This window comes from Oncorhynchus gorbuscha, linkage group LG06 (assembly GCF_021184085.1).
Source record: "Oncorhynchus gorbuscha isolate QuinsamMale2020 ecotype Even-year linkage group LG06, OgorEven_v1.0, whole genome shotgun sequence".
In the NCBI taxonomy this organism is placed as follows: Eukaryota; Metazoa; Chordata; class Actinopteri; order Salmoniformes; family Salmonidae; genus Oncorhynchus; species Oncorhynchus gorbuscha.
Window position 1 is genome coordinate 11,320,228 of NC_060178.1, and position 22,963 is coordinate 11,343,190.

The 22,963-nt window shown below is 42.7% G+C and overlaps 1 long non-coding RNA gene across 2 annotated transcripts in view; it reads right to left on the minus strand.

Moving 5' to 3' along the window:
- Positions 1-22,606, minus strand: part of LOC124037526 — a 74,162-nt gene extending 51,556 nt beyond the window's left edge. The window contains exons 1-3 of one of the 2 annotated variants that reach the window (XR_006839204.1): positions 22,481-22,606; positions 17,563-17,585; positions 8,505-8,615 (exon numbers count right to left, since the gene is read on the minus strand). This is a non-coding gene — a long non-coding RNA (uncharacterized LOC124037526). Of the gene's footprint in view, positions 1-8,504; positions 8,616-17,562; positions 17,586-17,844; positions 18,181-22,480 lie in introns of those variants that run through there. The other variant, XR_006839205.1, reaches the window with a different exon arrangement.
- Positions 22,607-22,963: the final 357 nt, after the last annotated feature.

The window sequence follows — 22,963 nt, forward strand, 5'->3', positions numbered from 1 at the left end:
TCCAGTCAGTCCTCGCTACTGACGAGTCGATTTCAGTTTTTCCTGTTTTGTTTTCTCCTTGATATATCCAGGATTATTACTTTTGTCATATACTGGAATAAAGACTCTGTTTTCGTTAAGTCGCTTTTGGGTCCTCATTCACCAGCATAACAGACTGCCCTGGCCTTGGCAGGGTCCATCCGTAACTGTCCTTGTGAAATGATGTAACACATAGACAAAAAAATTGTCCAATCACATCCCTCAGAACGTCATTAACCAGGCTCTGCAAAACAGCAGGAGCATTAGTGAGACCAAACGGCATGGCCAAATACTCAGTGTCCAAGTAGTGTGTTGAATGCCGTTTTCTACTCATCCCCCTCTCTGATGCAGACAAGGTGGTAGGCATTCCGGAGTTCCAGTTTAGTGAACACCGTGGCACCATGGAGGGGGGCAAAAGCAGAACTGATGAGTGGCAAGGGGTACTTGTAACTAACAGTGATACTATTCAGCTAATGGAAGTCTATGGATGGCTCAGTGACCCATCTTTTTTTTTTGACAAAGAAAAAACCAGCCCCTCCCGGAGAGAAAGTAGGCCAGAAATGTTCTGCAGCCAGGGAATCATGGATGCACTCCTCCATAGTCTCCTGCTCGGGTCGAGAGAGGTTAAACAACCGGCTACAGGGGAGAGGAGCTTCAGGCTAGAGGTCAATAGCGCAGTCATACGGCCGATGAGGCGGCAGAGAGCCAGGGTGTGGTGCTTGCTGAACACAAGAGCTAGATCATGATACTCTGGAGGAACTGATGACAGGTCCGGGGGTTCTGGAATGGACTGGGGCACAGACAAGGCATGGGGAAGGGCAGAATGTAGACAATTAGAGTGACAAAATGTACTCCAAGTGGTGACCTTTCCAGAGGGCTAGTCAATCTGTGGGTTGTGCAGATTGAACCAAGGATGGCCAAGAACCAGAGGAGATCTAGGGCAGTCGATTATGTGGAGACTGATCCTTTCCTGGTGATTCCCAGAGAGACGCAGGATGACCGGCACAGTTCTCTCACTGACATGGGCGAGGAGCTGTCCATTGAGAGCGTTGGCATCGATGGGTGAATCGAGTGGAACAGTGTCCAGACCCAACTGGGTAACAACACCTCGGTCCAGGAAACTCTTGTCGGCACCCAAGTCGATGAGGGCAGGTAGAGAAAAAGCCTGGCTTTGCCATACAAGAGTGCAGTCTAGCAAGGGTCTGGAGGAAGATGGACCGGCACTTGACTCAACAGTATATCCCCCACAGCCATGGCCCAAGAAAGCGCTGCTCCACAGAGGCTGCCAATCAGGAAGGAATCTTGACCCATTTGCTAGTTATAAGCGTAGGGCTGTTGCTCGTATACCAGTGAACATTGTAACAAAAAGGCTCTGCAAGCTCAGAGGTTGCCGTCGTAACGCTCGGGGGCCGGAAGGAATGGCTCACAGAGCAGAGGAGGCAAACTAGGGGCTGGTTGTGAGCTCTGGGCAAAGGGTCTGCCCTGTAGGTCAGACAGGCTCCGTGAAAACTCCTTGATGTGCTCCAGAAGGGTTTTCAGTGCTTGGTCATGTTGCTCGAGCAGGGAGTCTTGACCGGCGAGAGTTTGGTGGAGAGGATCTGAGTCTGCTGGGTTCACGTCTTTAGCCAGATCGTATTGTCGCGCGGAGCGGAACAGGTGAACCCAATAGCAGACTCAGACGAGGAGACTGGGTTGAGGTAACCAAGGTATTTATTGAAACACGGGGGGAAGATTGAGTGCAGGCCAGGGAAAGCTCGGGCGGGTTGCTGGAAACCAGCTGCGGAGGCTGAGGCGGTAGCGAGAGGTGTGGGGACAGGGTAAGCAGATCCGGAGGGGAATCTAAGGGAGTGTAGAGTGGGGAATCCAGGACAGAGTAGCAGGACTGACGAGAAGTCGGACTGGAGACAGGGACCAGAGTCAGAGCGGGCAGAACTGTAGTGGAGCGGAAAACAGCTTCAGGCAAGGGAAAACAGCTTCAGGCAAGGGAAAACAGCTTCAGGCAAGGGAAAACAGCTTCAGGCAAGGGAAAACAGCTTCAGGCAAGGGAAAACAGGCACAACAGGAACAAACGGCTAGAACCATGGACTGACTGGACAGAGATTATGATCTGGCCATGTGGAAGTGGCAGGACTGAGTATTCGAAGAGGTCTTCATTATGGAACAGGTTGCAGCTGGTGGGAATCTGCTCTGACTCCAGCACACCTGTCTCCGCCCACACAATCACACACACACACACACACAGAGAGGGAGAGGGAATGAGCACTAGGGGAGTGGTGGCAGATCAAGGAGACACCGGATGAGCACTAGAGGGTGTGGCAGGAGCAGATGTGACAGTACTACAATATTTAATGATTGTACGAACAACTACACAGTGAAACTACTTGTATCTTGTGTGTGGGGGACCTAAATGAATGTTCCTATGGTATTTCATGATAAATTAGTTATTTGAACCAATGATTCTGCAAGTGCAAGGTTTCTTTGAAGATATGAATGTACAATGCAATGTTTTAAACATTGGACAGCTGTGTTACAAGTGAGGACTGTTTTGAGTTTTGCGCCTAGAGTTTTGAAAAATGACCACAAGGTTCTGAAATTAGTGCCAAAGTGACTGTAAAAAACTGTAAGTAGCTGGTCCTTTTCAGTTCGTTGAGAAATCATTGAAAATAAAATACTAAATTATTTAATTGGAATTTAAGTTTACTTTCTGAATGGACTGATTTCAATTGTGTGTGTGTGTGTGTGTGTGTGTGTGTGTGTGTGTGTGTGTGTGTGTGTGTGTGTGTGTGTGTGTGTGTGTGTGTGTGTGTGTGTGTGTGTGTGTGTGTGTGTGTGTGTGTGTGTGTGTGTGTGTGTGTGTGTGTGTGTGTGTGTGTGTGTGTGTGTGTGTGTGTGTGTGTGTGTGTGTGTGTGCGTGCGTGTGTGTGTGTGTGTGCGTGCGTGCGTGCGTGCGTGCGTTTGTGTGTGTGTGTGTGTCCACCAGCCTTATGTTCGTATATGAGCAGAACACTTTTCCCTTAAAAATAAACAAAGATATTTGAAATGAGAGAAAAAAGCTTTGTGATGATATGAGTCACGACAGAAGTGAATGATGACGTTCTTCCATTCAAGAAAATAGTCCCCGTTCTTATCTCTGTTTAGACGGCCAGACAGTCCCCTTACCCCTTTAGGCATACAAATCAGGCATCTTGAGGACATAAACAGGAATTTCTAGATGTTGAGTCCTATACAGTTGTATATAGAAAGTGGTCCTTTATGTCCTAGATAGAAAATGCTACAGTACATGAACTGATTCAAGAACATTTTTAGAAATGTTTTTTTTCTACATGTTCTGGTTTATTGTGGTAAAGGTATAAAAAAAAACTACGGAGGCATATTTTTTGTGAGTGAAGTTTTGTAAAGGTTTGTATATTGTGCTCATTACATATTTCACCTTTGGTTGAGAGCGTCTGCTAAATGACTTAAATGTAAATGTAAATGTAAATGGTTGGCCATGATAATCTCACTTTCACAATGAATGCACGGAATCAGTGACAGAGGTTGGACGTTCTAAATATCCTTGAAATAATTCATACTTTTTCGTAATGATGTAGAGTAGGTAGTAAAACAGAAGGCACAGTTCAGCCCGGCTGTTTTCTAAAACCATACAGTGCATTCAGAAAGTAATCACACATTTGTATTTATTTATATATTTAACTAGGCAAGTCAGTTCCGAACAAATTCTTATTTACAATGACGGCCTACCGGGGAACAGTGGGTTAACTGCCTTTTTCAGGGGCAGAACAACAGATTTTTACCTTGTCAGCTCAGGGATTCAATCCAACAACCTTTCGGTTACTGATCCAAAACTCTAACCACGAGGCTACCTGGCTTACCTGCTGCCCCAGTTTAAAACAGATCAAATGTCAATGTTGTGTCACTGGCCTTTGACCCCATAATGTCAAAGTGGAATTATGTTTTTAGAAATGTTTACAAATGAATTAAAAATTATAAACTGAAATGTCTTGAGTCAATAATTATTCAACCCATTTGTTATAGCAAGCCTAAATAAGTTCAGGAGTAGACAATTGCTTAACAGATTTCATAAGTTGCATGTACTCACTCTGTGTGCAATAATAGTGTTTAAGATGATTTTTGAATGACCTCCTCATCTCTGTACCTCACACATACAATTATCTGTAAAGTCCCTCAGTCGAGCAGTAAATTTCAAACACAGATTCAACCACAAAGACCAGGGTAGTTTTCCAATGCCTCGCAAAGAAGGGCACCTATTGGTAGATTGGTAAAAAAATATCCCTTACACGTTGGATTGTATATCAACACACCCAGTCACTACAAAGACACTACAAAGATATAGGCATCCTTCCTGACTCAGTTGCCAGAGAGGAAGGAAACCACTCATGGATTACGCCAAGAGGTCAATGGGGACATTAAAACAGTTAGTTTAATGGCTGTGATAGGAGAAAACTGAGGATGGATCAACAACATTGTAGTTACTCCATAATACTAACCTAATTGACAGAGTGAAAATAAGGAAGCCTGTACAGAATACAAATATTCCAAAACATGCATCCTGTTTGCAATAAAGTAATACTGCAAAAAATGTAGCAAAGAAAATAACTTTATGTCCTGAATACAAAGCGTTATGTTTGGGGCAAAACCAACACAACACATCACTGAGTACCACTCTTCATATTGTCAAGCACTGTGGTGGCTGCATCTAATGGAATAGAGTACAATCAAAATCCTAAAATAAATTCTGGTTCAGTCAGCTTTCCAACAAACACTGGGAGACAAATTCACCTTTCAGCAGGACAATAACCTAAAACGCAAGAGCAAATAAACACTGGAGTTGCTTACCAAGATGGCATTGAATGTTCCTAAGTGTCTTAGTTACAGTTTTGACTTAAATCATCTTGAAAATCTATGGCAAGACTTGAAAATGGCTGTCTAGCAATTATCAACAACCAACTTGACAAGAATAATGGGCAAATATTGTACAATCCAGGTGTGCAAAACTCTTAGAGTCTTACCCAGAACTACTCACAGATGTAATGACTCTTAGAGTCTTACCCAGAACTACTCACAGATGTAATGACTCTTAGAGTCTTACCCAGAACTACTCACAGATGTAATGACTCTTAGAGTCTTACCCAGAACTACTCACAGATGTAATGACTCTTAGAGTCTTACCCAGAACTACTCACAGATGTAATGACTCTTAGAGTCTTACCCAGAACTACTCACAGATGTAATGACTCTTAGAGTCTTACCCAGAACTACTCACAGATGTAATGACTCTTAGAGTCTTACCCAGAACTACTCACAGATGTAATGACTCTTAGTCTTACCCAGAACTACTCACAGATGTAATGACTCTTAGAGTCTTACCCAGAACTACTCACAGATGTAATGACTCTTAGAGTCTTACCCAGAACTACTCACAGATGTAATGACTCTTAGAGTCTTACCCAGAACTACTCACAGATGTAATCACTGCCAAAGGTGCTTCTAACATGTACAGACTCAGGGGTGTGAATACTTATGTAAATGAGATATTTCCAGATTTTCCTTTTCAATACATTTGCTACAATTTCTAAAAACATGTTTTCACTTTGTCATTATGGGGTATTGTGTGTAGATGGGTGAGATATATATATATTTTTAATCCATTTTGAATTTACGCGCTACATGTTTACATGCTAGTCATTTACCAGACACTCTTATCCAGAGCAGCCTTACAGGCTGTAAAACAACAAAATGTGGCATAAGTCAAGGGGTATGAACACTTTCTGAAGGCACAGTACATATTGTTTCCTGTTTCCTAAAACCATACATACTGTTTCCTAAAACCATACATACTGTTTCCTAAAACTAAACATACTGTTTCCTGTTTCCTAAAACCATACATACTGTTTCCTTAAACTACACATATCTCACAGAGGCAATAGAAAATGCACCCAGAATGAGAAATACTGTACTTTGTAACAAATTGCTGTAAAAAAAGGAGCAATATATTATGCAGGCTCAATGGTGTTCCACCACACTTCTGTAAAATTGCCGTATATTTACAGCAGCATACTGTGAATTATGGTGCGTTGTGGGAAAATGCTGTGGGCGGCATTGTAAAAGGCTATATTTGTTGCACCCGTTAGTGAGAATGCTGTGCCCCACAGAATACATTACCATACTTTTTTTGTTTATATATATTTGTCCTGTAAATGTACAGTATTTGGCTACTGCTCTGGCAGTAATTTACTGCAATTCATTACCACCCCATAGAATACAGTACCATACTGTATTTTTGGAATCTGAAAAAACTTTTCCTGTAAATCTACAGTAATTTGCTGGCTACTGTGCTGCCTGTCATTTACTGTAATTCAGTACTACCCCCATAGAATACAGTAAACTCCTGTAATTTTGGAGCGCCAAAAACCTTTTGTGGGTGTCATGGTATTGTCGTGGCTCATTGACACATTGTGAGGCATTCCTTGTAAAAGGCTATACTTGTTATATTAGGTGATATGTGGTAGTGGTTCCCTAACAATTAAATGTATATACAGAACAGATCAGAGTGGCAGCAAGTCTTTGAGTTTTTAGCCATGTCCTTTTGATCTTTTCGGATGCTTTTGTTTAGGCCTCTAGACGTGTAGGTGATACAAATGCCAAATATTCTGAAATATACTGTAATATACAAATACCTGGCAGCCAACCTGCTTGCACTAGTCCTATGTAATTACAGTGAAATACCAACATGACTTCAGTAGCATTTATTTTAAATGAGTTTAGTAAGCTAATTTTACCATATTGTACTTGCCTAGCATTTTACAGTACCTTACAGGAAGCTGGTAGCAAGTTGCTGTAAATTTTACAGTAATGTAATTTACACTAGCCAGAGACAGGAAAAGAAACATACGAAAGGTATTTAGTTACAAATACAAGTCATTTTGAAGACCATTGTATGTTCAACTACAACAACATTCCCAGTAGCGGTTAAAGCAACGTTTTACTTGCTGTGACTGTGAAATGTGTGTTTTTATCAACCTGAATGCACTGACTGTAAGTCGCTCTGTACAAGAGCATCTGCTAAATGACCAAAACATTTTCATGTGAAAAATTAAACTGTTACAAAATAGGCTACATGAATTGTAGTTCAGGCCAGTTAAATATAAATGACAAACTAGTTATTGAAAGTATCCTGCAAACAGTTTACTAACCACAGTGCTTAAGACCTACATCAAATACATGTGACAGAAATACTGCCGTTGTTGGCACTAGTTACCGGCACTGTGCACCTGCAACAGTTTACTAACCGCTGCGCTTCCAGTAAATGCACTGTAAATTCTAGAAATACAGCATGTTACTGTAAGCAGGTGTTCTAGTAATATGCTGTAGATTTGTGTTACATTTAAGGTCCTGTAAATCTACAGTAATTGACTGTAAAAATTACAGGAAATGTTTTACAGTGTAGTCATAAAAATCTCACTATTACCCTGTATATTATGAAGGACACCTTGAAAAGCCATGTCCAGAGAGACACAGGTTATACCACTAATTCACAGCATTCCAGACCTAAACTTGACTAGTTTTAGTAAACAATCCCAGCGGGAATAATTTGTCATGTGACGTCACGGCTCTGCTCATGGATCCCTCATTAGCCCTCCTTCCACTGCTTATTCACGGGTTATTCACTAATTGCAGAAAATATGACATAATAGGTCTATGAACGTTGTTTGGTACTAAGCTCAGTGATATAGATTTTGTTTCCATGATTTATAACACATTAGTAACATTGTTTTTGTCGTACTGCTTTGCTTTATCTTGGCCAGGTCGCAGTTGTAAATGAGAACTTGTTCTCAACTGGCCTACCTGGTTAAATAAAGGTGAAATAAATACAAAATGACAGACAGGCCTGTTTGTTACACCAGACGTTCTCACACGCTATCACAGATCAGTAAAATAAGGTATAGCCCAGACACCCTTCACACACATGCACTGATGACACCATGGGCTTAAATATACACATGGAAGGTGTCAAACCTCGACAAAGAACAATTGTATTTGTTGTATTTAGGTATCTTAAATCTAAAAAGTTATTCATGTTTAATGACATTACGTGTCCATAGACTATATTTATAACAAAGGACTGCGATGATTTACAATTGTTTAACATTCATTGACAGTCAACTTCTGTCCACGTGATTAATGCCCCGACAAAATGCTATTTCAAAGGGAAGTGATTTTCTGATGTCATCCTTCTAGTGGCCTCTGTCATAGCCTCTGTTAACACTGTCGGGTTAGCTGTTACCTTGCGCTGAACACGAGAACAGACAAAGGGAAGTGGTTTTCTGATGTCATCCTTCTAGTGGCCTCTGTCATAGCCTCTGTTAACACTGTCGGGTTAGCTGTTACCTTGCGCTGAACACGAGAACAGACAAAGGGGTGGTGATTTTAGTGGTCCAGGGGTGATAGGCCTATAGGCTGGCTACCTTTGTCAATGGAGACGATGAAATCCCAAGAGAGTCGACGTTTCTGGCCAGAATGTAACGTGGCGTAGGGAACGAACGCCAGAGCCCTTCTTCGTCAAGTCAGGCTCTCACCTACAGAAAACGGAAAAACAGTCGTATCATTAGTTCTGTGAGATTGATAGAGCATTGTCATTGAAATATAAAACAACTGAGTGGAAGAGGGTAGTGCCGTTCTCACAAATACAGAGGCTTTGAAAGAATGTGGAGATTGCATGAAGGCCGTACGTCAACAATGCACATGCAGTGAAACGTCTTAAATTCACACTAATTTAGTGACTGCTTCGAGAGATTCTAAAACAGGTAAAGCCTTGGCTGTTTCCTACATATAGCTCAAATCTTTTCCGAGACAGTTTAACAATGATTAGAGAATACAGATATGCCTAGTTAGGCCTTGGCTACTCAATGCATCGTTGTCTATCCATATTGCTTCACGCACACAAACTACAAAACATGACGTTTATATTTAGCCAATGATATTGGCATTTAATGCATGCAGTGACGATCAAATACCAAAATGGTAATTAGGAAGTATGTAGGTTACCTATCCTAAATGCACATTACAACATCTATACAACACCGTGCAGTATGTAGGTTACCTATCCTAAATGCACATTACAACAACTATACAACACCGTGCAGTATGTAGGTTACCTATCCTAAATGCACATTACAACAACTATACAACACTGTGCAGTATGTAGGTTACCTATCCTAAATGCACATTACAACAACTATACAACACTGTGCAGTATGTAGGTTACCTATCCTAAATGCACATTACAACAACTATACAACACTGTGCAGTATGTAGGTTACCTATCCTAAATGCACATTACAACAACTATACAACACTGTGCAGTATGTAGGTTACCTATCCTAAATGCACATTACAACATCTATACAACACCGTGCAGTATGTAGGTTACCTATACTAAATGCACATTACAACAACTATACAACACCGTGCAGTATGTAGGTTACCTTTCCTAAATGCACATTACAACATCTATACAACACCGTGCAGTATGTAGGTTACCTATCCTAAATGCACATTACAACAACTATACAACACCGTGCAGTATGTACGTTACCTATCCTAAATGCACATTACAACAACTATACAACACCGTGCAGTATGTAGGTTACCTATCCTAAATGCACATTACAACAACTATACAACACCGTGCAGTATGTAGGTTACCTATCCTAAATGCACATTACAACAACTATACAACACCGTGCAGTATGTAGGTTACCTATCCTAAATGCACATTACAACATCTATACAACACCGTGCAGTATGTAGGCTACCTATCCTAAATGCACATTACAACAACTATACAACACCGTGCAGTATGTAGGTTACCTATCCTAAATGCACATTACAACAACTATACAACACCGTGCAGTATGTAGGCTACCTATCCTAAATGCACATTACAACAACTATACAACACCGTGCAGTATGTAGGCTACCTATCCTAAATTCACATTACAACATCTATACAACACCGTGCAGTATGTAGGTTACCTATCCTAAATGCACATTACAACAACTATACAACACCGTGCAGTATGTAGGTTACCTATCCTAAATGCACATTACAACAACTATACAACACTGTGCAGTATGTAGGTTACCTATCCTAAATGCACATTACAACAACTATACAACACCGTGCAGTATGTAGGTTACCTTTCCTAAATGCACATTACAACAACTATACAACACCGTGCAGTATGTAGGTTACCTATCCTAAATGCACATTACAACAACTATACAACACCGTGCAGTATGTAGGTTACCTATCCTAAATGCACATTACAACAACTATACAACACCGTGCAGTATGTAGGTTACCTATCCTACATTACATTACAACAACTATACAACACCGTGCACATTACAACAACTATACAACACCGTGCAGTATGTAGGTTACCTATCCTAAATGCACATTACAACAACTATACAACACCGTGCAGTATGTAGGTTACCTATCCTAAATGCACATTACAACATCTATACAACACCGTGCAGTATGTAGGTTACCTATCCTAAATGCACATTACAACATCTATACAACACCGTGCAGTATGTAGGTTACCTTTCCTAAATGCACATTACAACAACTATACAACACCGTGCAGTATGTAGGTTACCTATCCTAAATGCACATTACAACAACTATACAACACCGTGCAGTATGTAGGTTACCTATCCTAAATGCACATTACAACAACTATACAACACCGTGCAAAACAGTGGTTATGTGTCCAATAAGAGACAACCAACTCTGGTCTGATCAAGGTTGGTTCAAAGCAAGAAGTTGACTTTTATCTCAGTAGCAAAATGTAGTGTAAACTATTGTTTTATCTCAGTAGGACAATCTCCACTGTCAAGTGTAAACTATTGTATGCTCTTTATATTTGTACACTACTGTCTCAAATACTTTTCACCATAAGAAAACAAACCTATGCCATGCGCTAGCCAAATAAAGGCTCGTGCATAGGTGGCATGAAGCCCCATTTATGTTTATTTAGTGACTAACTTGAGCTGCAGATTGACAGAGTGTGACGGCACTGAAATAGGGCCGAGGAAGAACAGAGTGTCGTCAGATTGGTGAGCATGAGACACTGTCCATGGTGCTGAACGGGAGTGCCACTGGTGCGTTCGTTGTTTCTTTCTCATAATAAATAGGAAAACAACCTTTGACCTCTCGGGATAATTCCCACATCTTATACATTATAAAGTTACATTCGAAGCTTCAGTTGAGTTTGTACAAGTCTTGTCATTTGACGAGACCAATGATATGTGGTGTCATTCACCGCAGACTAGAAGTAGGTCTATTGATATGAGTTCTGGATGTCTTGCAATGCCATTACATCATTCTTATAAATAGCCGACACTTGACTGTACGGATTAGTAGCAAACTATTTTGAATGAAACAAGTAAATACTATTCCCACATTCATATAATTGCCCCTGAAACGGTTGAGCTGAGGCATAATGGTCGGGGAAGCCCTAGACTCAGGTAGAATAGAGTATAATAAATCTTCCGGTGTATGCTTTTTAACTTTGTTTTTCGGGTGTAAATTGAGTTGTGTCATTATAGCAGTATTTTACTCTATCGAACTGAACAAGGAGTAAAAAACTGCGAGTTTTGTTTTCATGGTTTTGCGCATGTGCACAAGTGTGATGCACGGGAAAGATGCTCCATGCCGTTGGAAGTAAATTTGAGGAATGTGTCGGAGTTTGTAAACTGATCAATCAATTCAAATTGCGCTTCCACGTTAACTTATATGGCCCACAGATGTAAGGATGTGCTCCATGCTTTAGGCTTGATGAAAGGGGCAGCGGCGGGCGATGCTCGAGGGGGAATAGGCTACATATCAAAACATTGGGGGGAAACACGTGTGTGTGTGTGTGTGTGTGTGTGTGTGTGTGTGTGTGTGTGTGTGTGTGTGTGTGTGTGTGTGTGTGTGTGTGTGTGTGTGTGTGTGTGTGTGTGTGTGTGTGTGTGTGTGTGTGTGTGTGTGTGTGTGTGTGTGTGTGTGTGTGTGTGTGTGTGTGTGTGTGTGTGTGTGTGTGTGTGTGTGTGTGTGTGTGTGTGTGTGTGTGAAAGAGAGAAAGAGTCGGCAGGGTGAAATAAAATAAACATCTCAGTCTATCCGCTCCTGTCAGAGCACGGCTCTTTCTCTCTCTCTCACGCACGCACGCGCACACACACACACACACACACACACACACACACACACACACACACACACACACACACACACACACACACACACACACACACACACACACACACACACACACACACACACACACACACACACACACACTCTCTCTTTCTCTCTCTCCCTGTCTCTCTCTCGCTGCACGGTCGCTATTGTGAGGCAGCAATAGTATAGATAATAGTGCACTATAATGAATAGGGTATCATTCGGGATGCCGCAGCCTTATTTCTCAGCAGGGCGTTCTGCGTACCGCTGAGGGGACTATAGTATGTACTGATGGTGTGGATCTGGGGGGTGTGGTGCTATGAACTGATTGACATCACATTACTCCAAGTTGAGTCAAAAACATTTTGAAACTCTGGAGCTGAGAAATATTTTAAGTATCCCCGGGTTGGGAGGCACACCGAAGTTTGGAAATGGGACCTTAGGCTAACGATAAAAACAAATAACAAACCAAGTACAATTAACACGTAACAATTATATAAAGTAGGCCCAATAACAATGATAACAATAATCCGAATAAAAATAAGTATGAACATAATATGAGCAATAATTATAGCAACAACAAAAAATGATAATGTGAAAAAGCAAGAGGGGGGAAAAAAGAGACTAAAAATAGATTTTGTTGAAAAAAAATTCACGAAGCGTGCTTGCAAGACGTCTTGCGATGTGACTCGGCGAATGCGCCCTCCGCCAATGCTTTTTGGGGTAAGGGCTTCCCAGCTTGATAGTTATGTACAGCAAGCCCAGACCGCAAAAAGATTCGCGAAGGACAGATCAGATCGGCTTCTGTCTCTACATCCTGTCGAGAGTCCGTGATTCTTAAGCAAGCGACATCAAAAAAGGTCGCTTCCTCGCTTATCTCCCGTCCCGGATTGGGTGCATCCAGCCATCAGCAACCCTAGGCAACTGTGTGACTCCAACTGAATCACACACTATGAGGCGAGGCGGGAAGGGGGGGGGGGGTGTTCCAAGCGAAGCTACATCAAAATGCCAACGCTACTGCATTCTACCGCTGTCCATGGTCCTGAATCTCATTCCTTCTCCGTAGGTTCATTTCTCCCACTTCTCCCTTATTCTCCCTTCTCACCCCCAGTCCCTCTCTCTCTAGAATATAATTTGGTCCAAATGCACAAATGTTGAAGCTAGTTTGGTCGTTTAGGCGCTGAGTATCAGAAGGAGCACTGTTTTTTGTTTTTATTCTCTCTCTCTTCTCTCTCTCTCTCTCTCTCTCTCTCTCTCTCTCTCTCTCTCTCTCTCTCCTCCCTCTCCTCTCTCTCTCTCTCTCTCTCTCTCTCTCTCTCTCTCTCTCTCTCTCTCTCTCTCTCTCTCTCTCTCTCTCTATATATATATATATATATATATATATATATATATATATATATATATATATATATATATATATATATTCCCCTCGTTCGTGATGTCGCCTAGTGGAGAACTAGCTCGCTGTAGCCGCTCGAGCGGTCTGTGTAAGGAGGGAGCAAGAAGTAATCTGCTCGCAATAAATAGAGAGCAGTGAGGGATCTTATTGGAGCAAACGAAAACTCGTCATCGACCAATCGGTGTCTCGCTCATATAGGGACCCCCTTTTTTTAAAAAAAAGAAAAAAGAAAAAGAAAGGGGAAACCAAATTGTGTCCTAGCTGGTGAAAGTGACTTGATAAATGCGACCGAATAAGGTTTTTTTATACAAAGAACATCTGGGTTGATTTTATATATCGATTGATCGATTGATCGATTGATTCTCGATTCGTGCATGGATTGCATCTTACCTACGGCTAATGCGAGTTGGCATACACAAATCAGATCACAATTAATTCTATCCGGTTTAAAATGATGAAAAAAATAAATCACAACAGGTTAGCTATTGAAATCCTTACTGCATCCCAAGTGACAACCCTTCATATGTTAATACAATTGCATGCATATAGACTAGACACGAACCATTTTGAAACGCTCATATGAATGTGGCGCCACAGAACGCATGTGAACCAGGCGTGGGAAAGCGCTGCAGCGCCCTCCACGCGATGACAACAACACGACAAGCATCTGAAGTGATTCTATTGTATGACCAGCGAGGGTTCACTGGATGGTACCACTGATAGTGAGGACACGGGGGTCTCTCAAAACACACTTGCTGTCAGTACCACATGTTAAAGATTCAGAATTATAGCAAGTGCTATCCAGAATGACAATGAAGGCTCCAACACAGAAGGAGAAGAAGAAGAAGAAGAGTCGGAACAAAACACCAGAATGACAATGAAGGCTCCAACACAGAAGGAGAAGAAGAAGAAGAAGAAGAAGAAGAAGAAGAAGAAGAAGAAGAAGAAGAAGAGTCGGAACAAAACACCAGAATGATAATAATAATACGTCAATAATAACAATAGTCACCTAGCCCAATTCTTAAACTCTGCACACACTAATGGTTAAACAATCTTTAATGGACTTAATAAATTTAGATAAATCGGGAAAGTTACAGAATAGCAAAACTCTACTTACCCTTGAAGTTATTTTCTCACAGTCCCATGTCTCTATGTTTTTAGACCCCATCAATTTGTTTGAGTTTTTTTAATCTCAAGAGCCCCTGTGTACTTGTTCCTCTTGGAACAGGGAAAGTTACTGTACCGAGTAGGAGGCTGGGTCACGCTCTATGTATGGATCTTCCCTCCCCAATGTGTGTCTCGTTTTATCCCAAACCAAGACCCCCCCCTCCTTCCCCCCTTCTCCTCTTCCTCCCCACCGCCCCACTATCCCTGAAACTCTCTTCTCCTGCATCAAGTTGGTGCCACGATTAGTAAAGCATGTAGGGTACAGGAACGAGGTAGTATTCAGGGGGACATCAATGAAAATGTATCAAAAACGTTGCCCAGTCCCTGCTGGGTATTTTTAATGGGTGCTATTTTCATTTGCGACCGTCTGTCCAGTCAGTCACGATTCTCTCCCTCCGTCTGCACTGCACAGTGACGGCTACTCCTGACGCAGCCAACGCGCACATTACTCAGTTTAGCTGTCACGACTCGAGAATCCGTGGTTTCCACTGAAATTACACGGCCCGAAATGTAATTATTGAAGGAAGGAGTTGTGTCTCTATATCTGGTGCTGACTTTGGATAAAGGATGAGTAAATGAGAAGGTTTTTTAAAAGGTGGACGTAATATAACAGGTGAATGGTTACACACTCTATCACAACACGAGCCAGTCATTGACGATGTATTTTTCCATGATATGACACTGTAGATGTCGTGTACTGCAAACTATTCTCCCGCGGCGAAAATAATGCTATATATAGGCTATCGGACAAAAGTCGTGCGAGGACTGTAGCTATGAGTGAGTGAGCATGATTATTGTGTGACGTGAACGAAACTGCAGGCAGATTCGAGCGTTGGTTGAACTCGATTCAATATTTTGACATGCGACACATTGCTTAGGCTACTTTAATCTATGGGCCCTACATCGTTGCTAAATTGGCTGTGATTGCTTCGACACTTTCATAATTGTATGGGTGATTCCTTGCCCATTTGGCAGCCCAATTGGCAGCCCGATATATTGTTGTCAAACCATCAATATCGACCCCCCCCCCCTTTACCACATCTACAGTATAACACTAAGTTACTGTGGAGAGAAGTCTGACCAAAACAGGAATTTGGCGGTACGGTATATGGCCCTCAAATCACGACCTCTAGAATCGCTCCCTTATTCAAATAAAAAAACGAGGTTCGTCTTCACTTTGTCATAAAGTCATGCATATGGGATTGAAAAGCAGCATTGCAAACGGTATACTATTTTTTCAATGAAACATGGGATGGTGACGGTCACATTGTTTAAGAATGAAGAAAAATGTTTTGGGGATGCTTCAGAAGATGGGTATACGGTCATATCATACGGTATAGCCTATAGGTAGCTTGATACACTGAAGATGGCAATGCATGACGTGTGCAGAAGGGTAATCCAAGTCTACCCGCCTCTCGCCTCCCTGTTTTAGCCCTACACACTATCAGTTTAAACTGTTCAAACGACGCTGGCGGGAAGAAGACTCCCCTATGTTACTCTATGATATGTAGCAGTAGTTAGGCAACATGTAAGCTAATTACAACAACAACAAAAAACCTGTAACTGTAATCAGTTACGTTACCGGCGAAAACATATTGCAATCAGATTACAGATACTTTGAAAAACATGGATTCTTTTTAAATTCAGAAAGGATGTTTGCGGAAAAATACATGACACCTTTCTGTTTTTCTCAAAGACATTCAATTCAGCATTCAAAAAAGACGCAAGTTTGTTCCACCTGAGCTAGTCTGACCACCAGTCAGAGAACACACGCCAAATACGTGTGATGGATCCTTGTTGTTTTCTTCTAATGCCTGTTAAAGGGAAAGTAATAAAAGTAAAAGTAATCAGATTACGTTCCCGAGTTTGGGGAATCCCAAAGTTACATTACTGATTACAATGTTGGATAGGTGACTAGTAACTGTAACGGATTACACTTGGAAAGTAACCTACCCTACCCTGTATATAGTCTATGTTACGCTCTGCTGCTACAGTCTACCTGCTACTGGCGAACTCATTCAAAGCTAACGACAATCGGGAGTTTCATGTAGGCTATTGATCCTGAGGGAAAGGACTCCGATCAGGCTCCGCGAAAGAGCAAACGTTTTCATTCATTGAAATACCATTGGTTTCGTTTCCGAACACGCGCGCCTAAGGTTTGGTGATGTACGGAACCCCCCTGGTGCCATTCGATGTTATTTTCAGCACCATTACTGTTGGACAGCTCTGGGTTTCCCCAAGTCGGTACAACGTTTCAGGCTGCAGCTCCCACTTTTCATCGTTGCTCGTCTCCTTTCTTCCTCTCCTCCGCCTTCTCCTCCTCCTCCTCCATTCCTGTCTTTATGCATCCTCTTAAAAAAAGGGGGAAATTAGCGCAGATTAGGCTCATCAGAGAAGGATTTTCCCTCGCAAGCTTATGTTTTTTTGGCGGGAGGAAAGAGATGTGAAAAGAGACGCAACAGCGCCAACAACAGACAAAGGAGATTGAACTTGCTATTTTACCAGTGGGGTGATTCCCTTTCCTGCAGAGAAAGGCTGCATGGTTTCACTTGAATGTTGTCAAAACCGATAAAAATAAGACCAAGAATTATAGTCTTTTTCGGTTACTACGTTGTGAGCTAAATGGGATGGGAAGCACGACTCAACAGACAAGCAACAGAGCAAAAATGACAAACTGAGAAAGTACATTGAATTAAAAACATCGCACATTCAAAGTCTCACTTACCATATAGCAGGGGCTAGGGACCACTTGCAGAACCGAGGGAATGAGAAGGAAAAAACACATTTACAATGCATTCATAAACATGCTCTACTGACACATGGAATAACACATTGGGTATAAACAAATATTCAGTCCATGCTTCATAAATAGCCTTAATATGGCACGTCCAAGTTTTCTCAGGATCGGCTTCCTTTTTATACAAGTGAGACCCTCTGTCTATTTCTGGCGCGCGATCAAACCATGGTGCTATTTTTAGGTCGCAGTAAGTCGGGAAAAAACACTCACAAAGGCATCGCTCAGGAACGTTACGTGGAGCGCATGTAATGAAGGCTACATACATTTTCATCTACCAACTCTGCACAAGAGCTGCCTCTCCGTATCGCTCTCATTCGTACTTGTCGTATATTATTGTTATTATGTATATTTGATTTCGCGTGCTCTCGCTCAGCTCTTCTGGCGCCTTCTCGCGCCTGTCTCCATGCAACTTTCGCTGAAGAATTCACTACACAGCAGTTGGTTGATTTGCAATTCAGAAAATAGGCCTATACATACGAAATATATCAGGTCCCTTCACATAACATGGATAACCCCACGTTATCCCGGTGGTTTAGTCTTTTTATCGGAAAAAAAATAAGCTTTCTGACGAAAAAATAAAAAAGCCCTATTTTTTTTTTGTGGAGGGGCTGCGTCAGTTACTAGGCATTGACGTCACGTTTAGATTCTCCCCACTTTACAGCCTATAGCGCCTGATTAAAGACGCCGCCTCGACATTTGCTGTCTGTCCATCTTTTAATTTGCTTTGGAAATAAAATGGTTGGGTAATATTAAGGGTGGAGAGGCTAGAAACGGCCATGTAGTCTATGCGTCTCATATAGCGCTATAGTACGAATTAACCATTTTCTCCATCTCCCCCGCCCCTGTGTCTCAAGCGCTTTTCTCGTCCACTGGATTGGTATGAACTGTCGTCTTAAGGCTTGGTTCCCATCCGTGTATTTGTTAGGCAAACATTCTATCTGAACTGGTGACAATAACAATGCAATCTCTATACGCTCGCTGCCCGTACCCACGCGCTAGACTCGCTCACCAGCGGAATCGACTCAAAGTGAGATCAGAACTGTCAGAGCAAAGCACAAGCGCACCAACACGCCAGATACAACCTGTGCACACACCCTAGCTCTAAATAGTCTCTCTCGTATCCTTAACCCCCTCCCCAACCTCCATCCCCCTACTCTGCTTTCCCGGGTTCACCCTGACCTCTTGCCAGCATGCACCAGCGTGAAAAGTCACGAGATACCGGTGTGTGTGTGTGTGTGTGTGTGTGTGTGTGTGTGTGTGTGTGTGTGTGTGTGTGTGTGTGTGTGTGTGTGTGTGTGTGTGTGTGTGTGTGTGTGTGTGTGTGTGTGTGTGTGTGTGTGTGTGTGTGTGTGTGTGTGTGTGTGTGTGTGTGTGTGTGTGTGTGTGTGTGTGTGTGTGTGTGTGTGTGTGTGTGTGTGTGTGTGTGTGTGTGTGTGCAAAAAGTCATCTCAGAGGGAAAAAAAGGTTGCGTCCGTCGCAGTGGTTGATGCTATTTATAATGCGTATTGACTTGTATTATGATGAATAGTACACTGTATTTCCGCTGTCTGCTGCAGCTTCCACTCTGCAGCGGAGAGCAAGTTGGGACAGCTCCTGACACTAAGGGCGGGGTGGAAGTGTGCTGGGGCTTTTAGAAAGCTATAGAAGTTTCATTCATAACTAGATATTGACAGAAACCGTAGGATCATAAACGTTGGGGCACCTCCTGTTTTGCTCCCTATAAACTGTTGAAAAGCCTTGGATACTACTTTTTTTAAATTGTATTTTTCTAAATTTTAGTCATTCAGCTGACGCTCTTGTCCAGAGATTACAGGACCAGTTCATGTAGTCAATTCTGGGATTTTAACCAACGACCTTTAGGTTACTGGTCCAACGCTTTTAACCGCTAGGCTACCTACTACAACACTACTCTAGCACCATTTGTATTGTCGCTTGAGGTTACCCCTTGCCTTCTTCCCTCATCTCTTCCATCCCTCATCTCCCTCTCTCCACCCACCCACCTACCCGCCCACACCCTTCTCTCTCTCTCTCTCTCTCTCTCTCTCTCTCTCTCTCTCTCTCTCTCTCTCTCTCTCTCTCTCTCTCTCTCTCTCTCTCTCTCTCTCTCTCTCTCTCTCTCTCTCTCTCTCTCTCTCTCTCTCTCTCTCCCTCTCTCCACCCACCCACCTACCCGCCCACACCCTTCTCTCTCTCTCTCTCTCTCTCTCTCTCTCTCTCTCTCTCTCTCTCTCTCTCTCTCTCTCTCTACTCTCTCTCTCTCTCTCTCTCTCTCTCTCTCTCTCTCTCTCTACTCTCTCTACTCTCTCTCTCTCTCTCTCTACTCTCTCTCTCTCTCTCTCTCTCTCTCTCTCTCTCTCTCTCTCTCTCTCTCTACTCTCTCTCTCTCTCTCTACTCTCTCTCTCTCTACTCTCTCTACTCTCTCTCTCTCTCTCTCTCTCTCTCTCTCTCTCTCTCTCTCTCTCTCTCACTCTCTCTCTACTCTCTCTCTCTCTCTCTCTCTCTCTCTCTCTCTACTCTCTCTACTCTCTCTCTCACTCTCTCTCTCTCTCTCTCTCTCTCTCTCTCTCTCTCTCTCTCTCTCTCTCTCTCTCTCTCTCTCTCTCTCTACTCTCTCTCTCTCTCTCTCTCTCTCTCTCTCTCTCTCTCTCTCTCTCTCTCTCTCTCTCTCTCTCTCTCTCTCTCTCTACTCTCTCTCTACTCTCTCTCTCTCTACTCTCTCTCTCTCTCTACTCTCTCTCTCTCTCTACTCTCTCTCTACTCTCTCTCTCTCTCTCTACTCTCTCTCTCTCTCTCTACTCTCTCTCTCTCTCTCTCTCTCTCTCTCTCTCTCTCTCTCTCTCTCTCTCTCTCTCTCTCTCTCTCTCTCTCTCTCTCTCTCTCTCTCTCTCTCTCTCTCTCTCTCTCTCTCTCTCTCTCTCTCTCTCTCTCTCTCTACTCTCTCTACTCTCTCTCTCTCTCTCTCTCTCTCTCTCTCTCTCTCTCTACTCTCTCTCTCTCTCTCTCTCTCTCTCTCTCTCTCTCTACTCTCTCTCTCTCTCTCTCTCTCTCTCTCTCTCTCTCTCTCTCTCTCTCTCTCTCTCTCTCTCTCTCTCTCTCTCTCTCTCTCTCTCTCTCTCTCTCTCTCTCTCTCTCTCTCTCTCTCTCTCTCTCTCTCTCTCTCTCTCTCTCTCTCTCTCTCTCTCTCTCTCTCTCTCTCTCTCTCTCTACTCTCTCTACTCTCTCTCTCTCTCTCTCTCTCTCTCTCTCTCTACTCTCTCTCTCTCTCTCTCTCTCTCTCTCTCTACTCTCTCTCTCTCTCTCTCTCTCTCTCTCTCTCTCTCTCTCTCTCTCTCTCTCTCTCTCTCTCTCTCTCTCTCTCTCTACTCTCTACTCTCTCTCTCTCTCTCTCTCTCTCTCTCTACTCTCTCTCTCTCTCTACTCTCTCTCTCTCTCTCTCTCTCTCTCTCTCTCTCTCTCTACTCTCTCTACTCTCTCTCTCTACTCTCACTACTCTCTCTCTCTCTCTCTACTCTCTCTCTCTCTCTCTCTCTCTACTCTCTCTCTCTCTCTCTCTCTCTCTCTCTCTCTCTCTCACTCTCTACTCTCTCTATTCTCTCTCTATTCTCTCTATTCTCTCTCTATTCTCTCTCTCTCTCTCTCTCTCTCTCTCTCTCTCTCTCTCTCTCTCTCTCTCTCTCTCTCTCTCTCTCTCTCTCTCTCATCCACCTCTGCTGCAGCTGCAATCTTTCAATCAGTGAACCAGCAACAAATATCAATGAGCGGGACTATCAGTGAAGAACACCAAGATCGCCGCACGGTGTCGCCACATTCAGCCCGAGTTCTCTCCCTCCAATCCCCCCTGGAGCATCGTCTTCCACTGCTTTCAATGGAGCTTTCTCTCGGATTAATGAAAATATCAGCTGGAGCATTTGTTTTGCCGAGCTAGTGTCTCCCCGACTCGAACATAACTACATAAGGCGTGCCCTGAAAACGACCTACGTTTCCAATGGTAGGCTAAAAAGAACCTGGAGGGTAAAAGTAGATGCAGGCTAGCGCCTCCGTTTAGATACTGTACTCTTTGAATGTACAGTGCATCGGAAATGACTCTAAAAATATTAGATCAATGCGCCAGCCCAGATGTAAAGCCAAACTGGTTGCCATAGCATAAACTATTTTATTCCTTTGCCTGGTCTATATAATGTCCCTGTTTTTATGTTGATAATTATATTTTACTTCAAATGTTGAAAATGCCCTCCCAGATATTTCAATATCACGTTTTATATCCGCCATCTTCCTGAAGTTATCAGAACTCAATGGTGATGTAAAGTTCAGAAGGGGGCAAATAAAAAGCACTGCGTAAAAAAAACGTGGTGAGATTGGCAGCACAGTGGCGCTGTCCATGGTGCTGAAAAATTACGAGGGGCGCAGTAGAATATTGCCCGACCGTGGTTAGATTAGCCGCAAGGTGACGCTGTCCATGGTGCTGAGACGTTAATAGACGCAAAATGTATGCTTACTTATCTCATGCGAGTCCATAAAAACGAGTAGACCTATAGCCTATAGTGACCAATTGCAACGTCGTTGTTTATTTTGTCGTCATAACAACACCCATACAGTGCCTTTAGGACACGCATACAGCCTAGCGAAATAATTGCTCTTGAAGACCTAATGTCACACGCTATGACAAGGGAAAAAGGGTCACCAAAACTACGAAACTACGAAGGTAGGCTAAACGTTCAAATAACTCAGTCGATGTCATTCGGATGACGTACATCAGCGGAATATACAAGAAGTTCTCGCTGACGCAAGTCCCACATGAACACATTATCAAAGTGTAACAGTGTAGCCTACAAATAAAGTGCTTACCTCTTAGCTCGTGAATCAATGTTACAGCTTTGTCTATTACGCGCCATGTGCGGAGCTGCTATAGGCTATGTGCCATCCATGCTCTCTCTCTCTCTCTCTCTCTCTCTCTCTCTCTCTCTCTCTCTCTCTCTCTCTCTCTCTCTCTCTCTCTCTCTCCCTCTCTCTCTCATATATATATATATATATATATATATATATATATATATATATATATATATATATATATATATACCTCCCCCTACCCCCTCCCTCTTTCTCTCTCTATATATATATATATATCCCTACCCCCCTCTCTCTCTCTATATATATATATATATATATATATATCTCCCTACCCCCCCTCTCTCTCTCTCTCTATATATATATATATATATCTCCCCTACCCCCTCCTCCTCTCTCTCTCTCTCTCTCTCTCTCTCTCTCTCTCTCTCTCTCTCTCTCTCTCTCTCTCTCTCTCTCTCTCAGAGAGCTGTTACTAGGCAT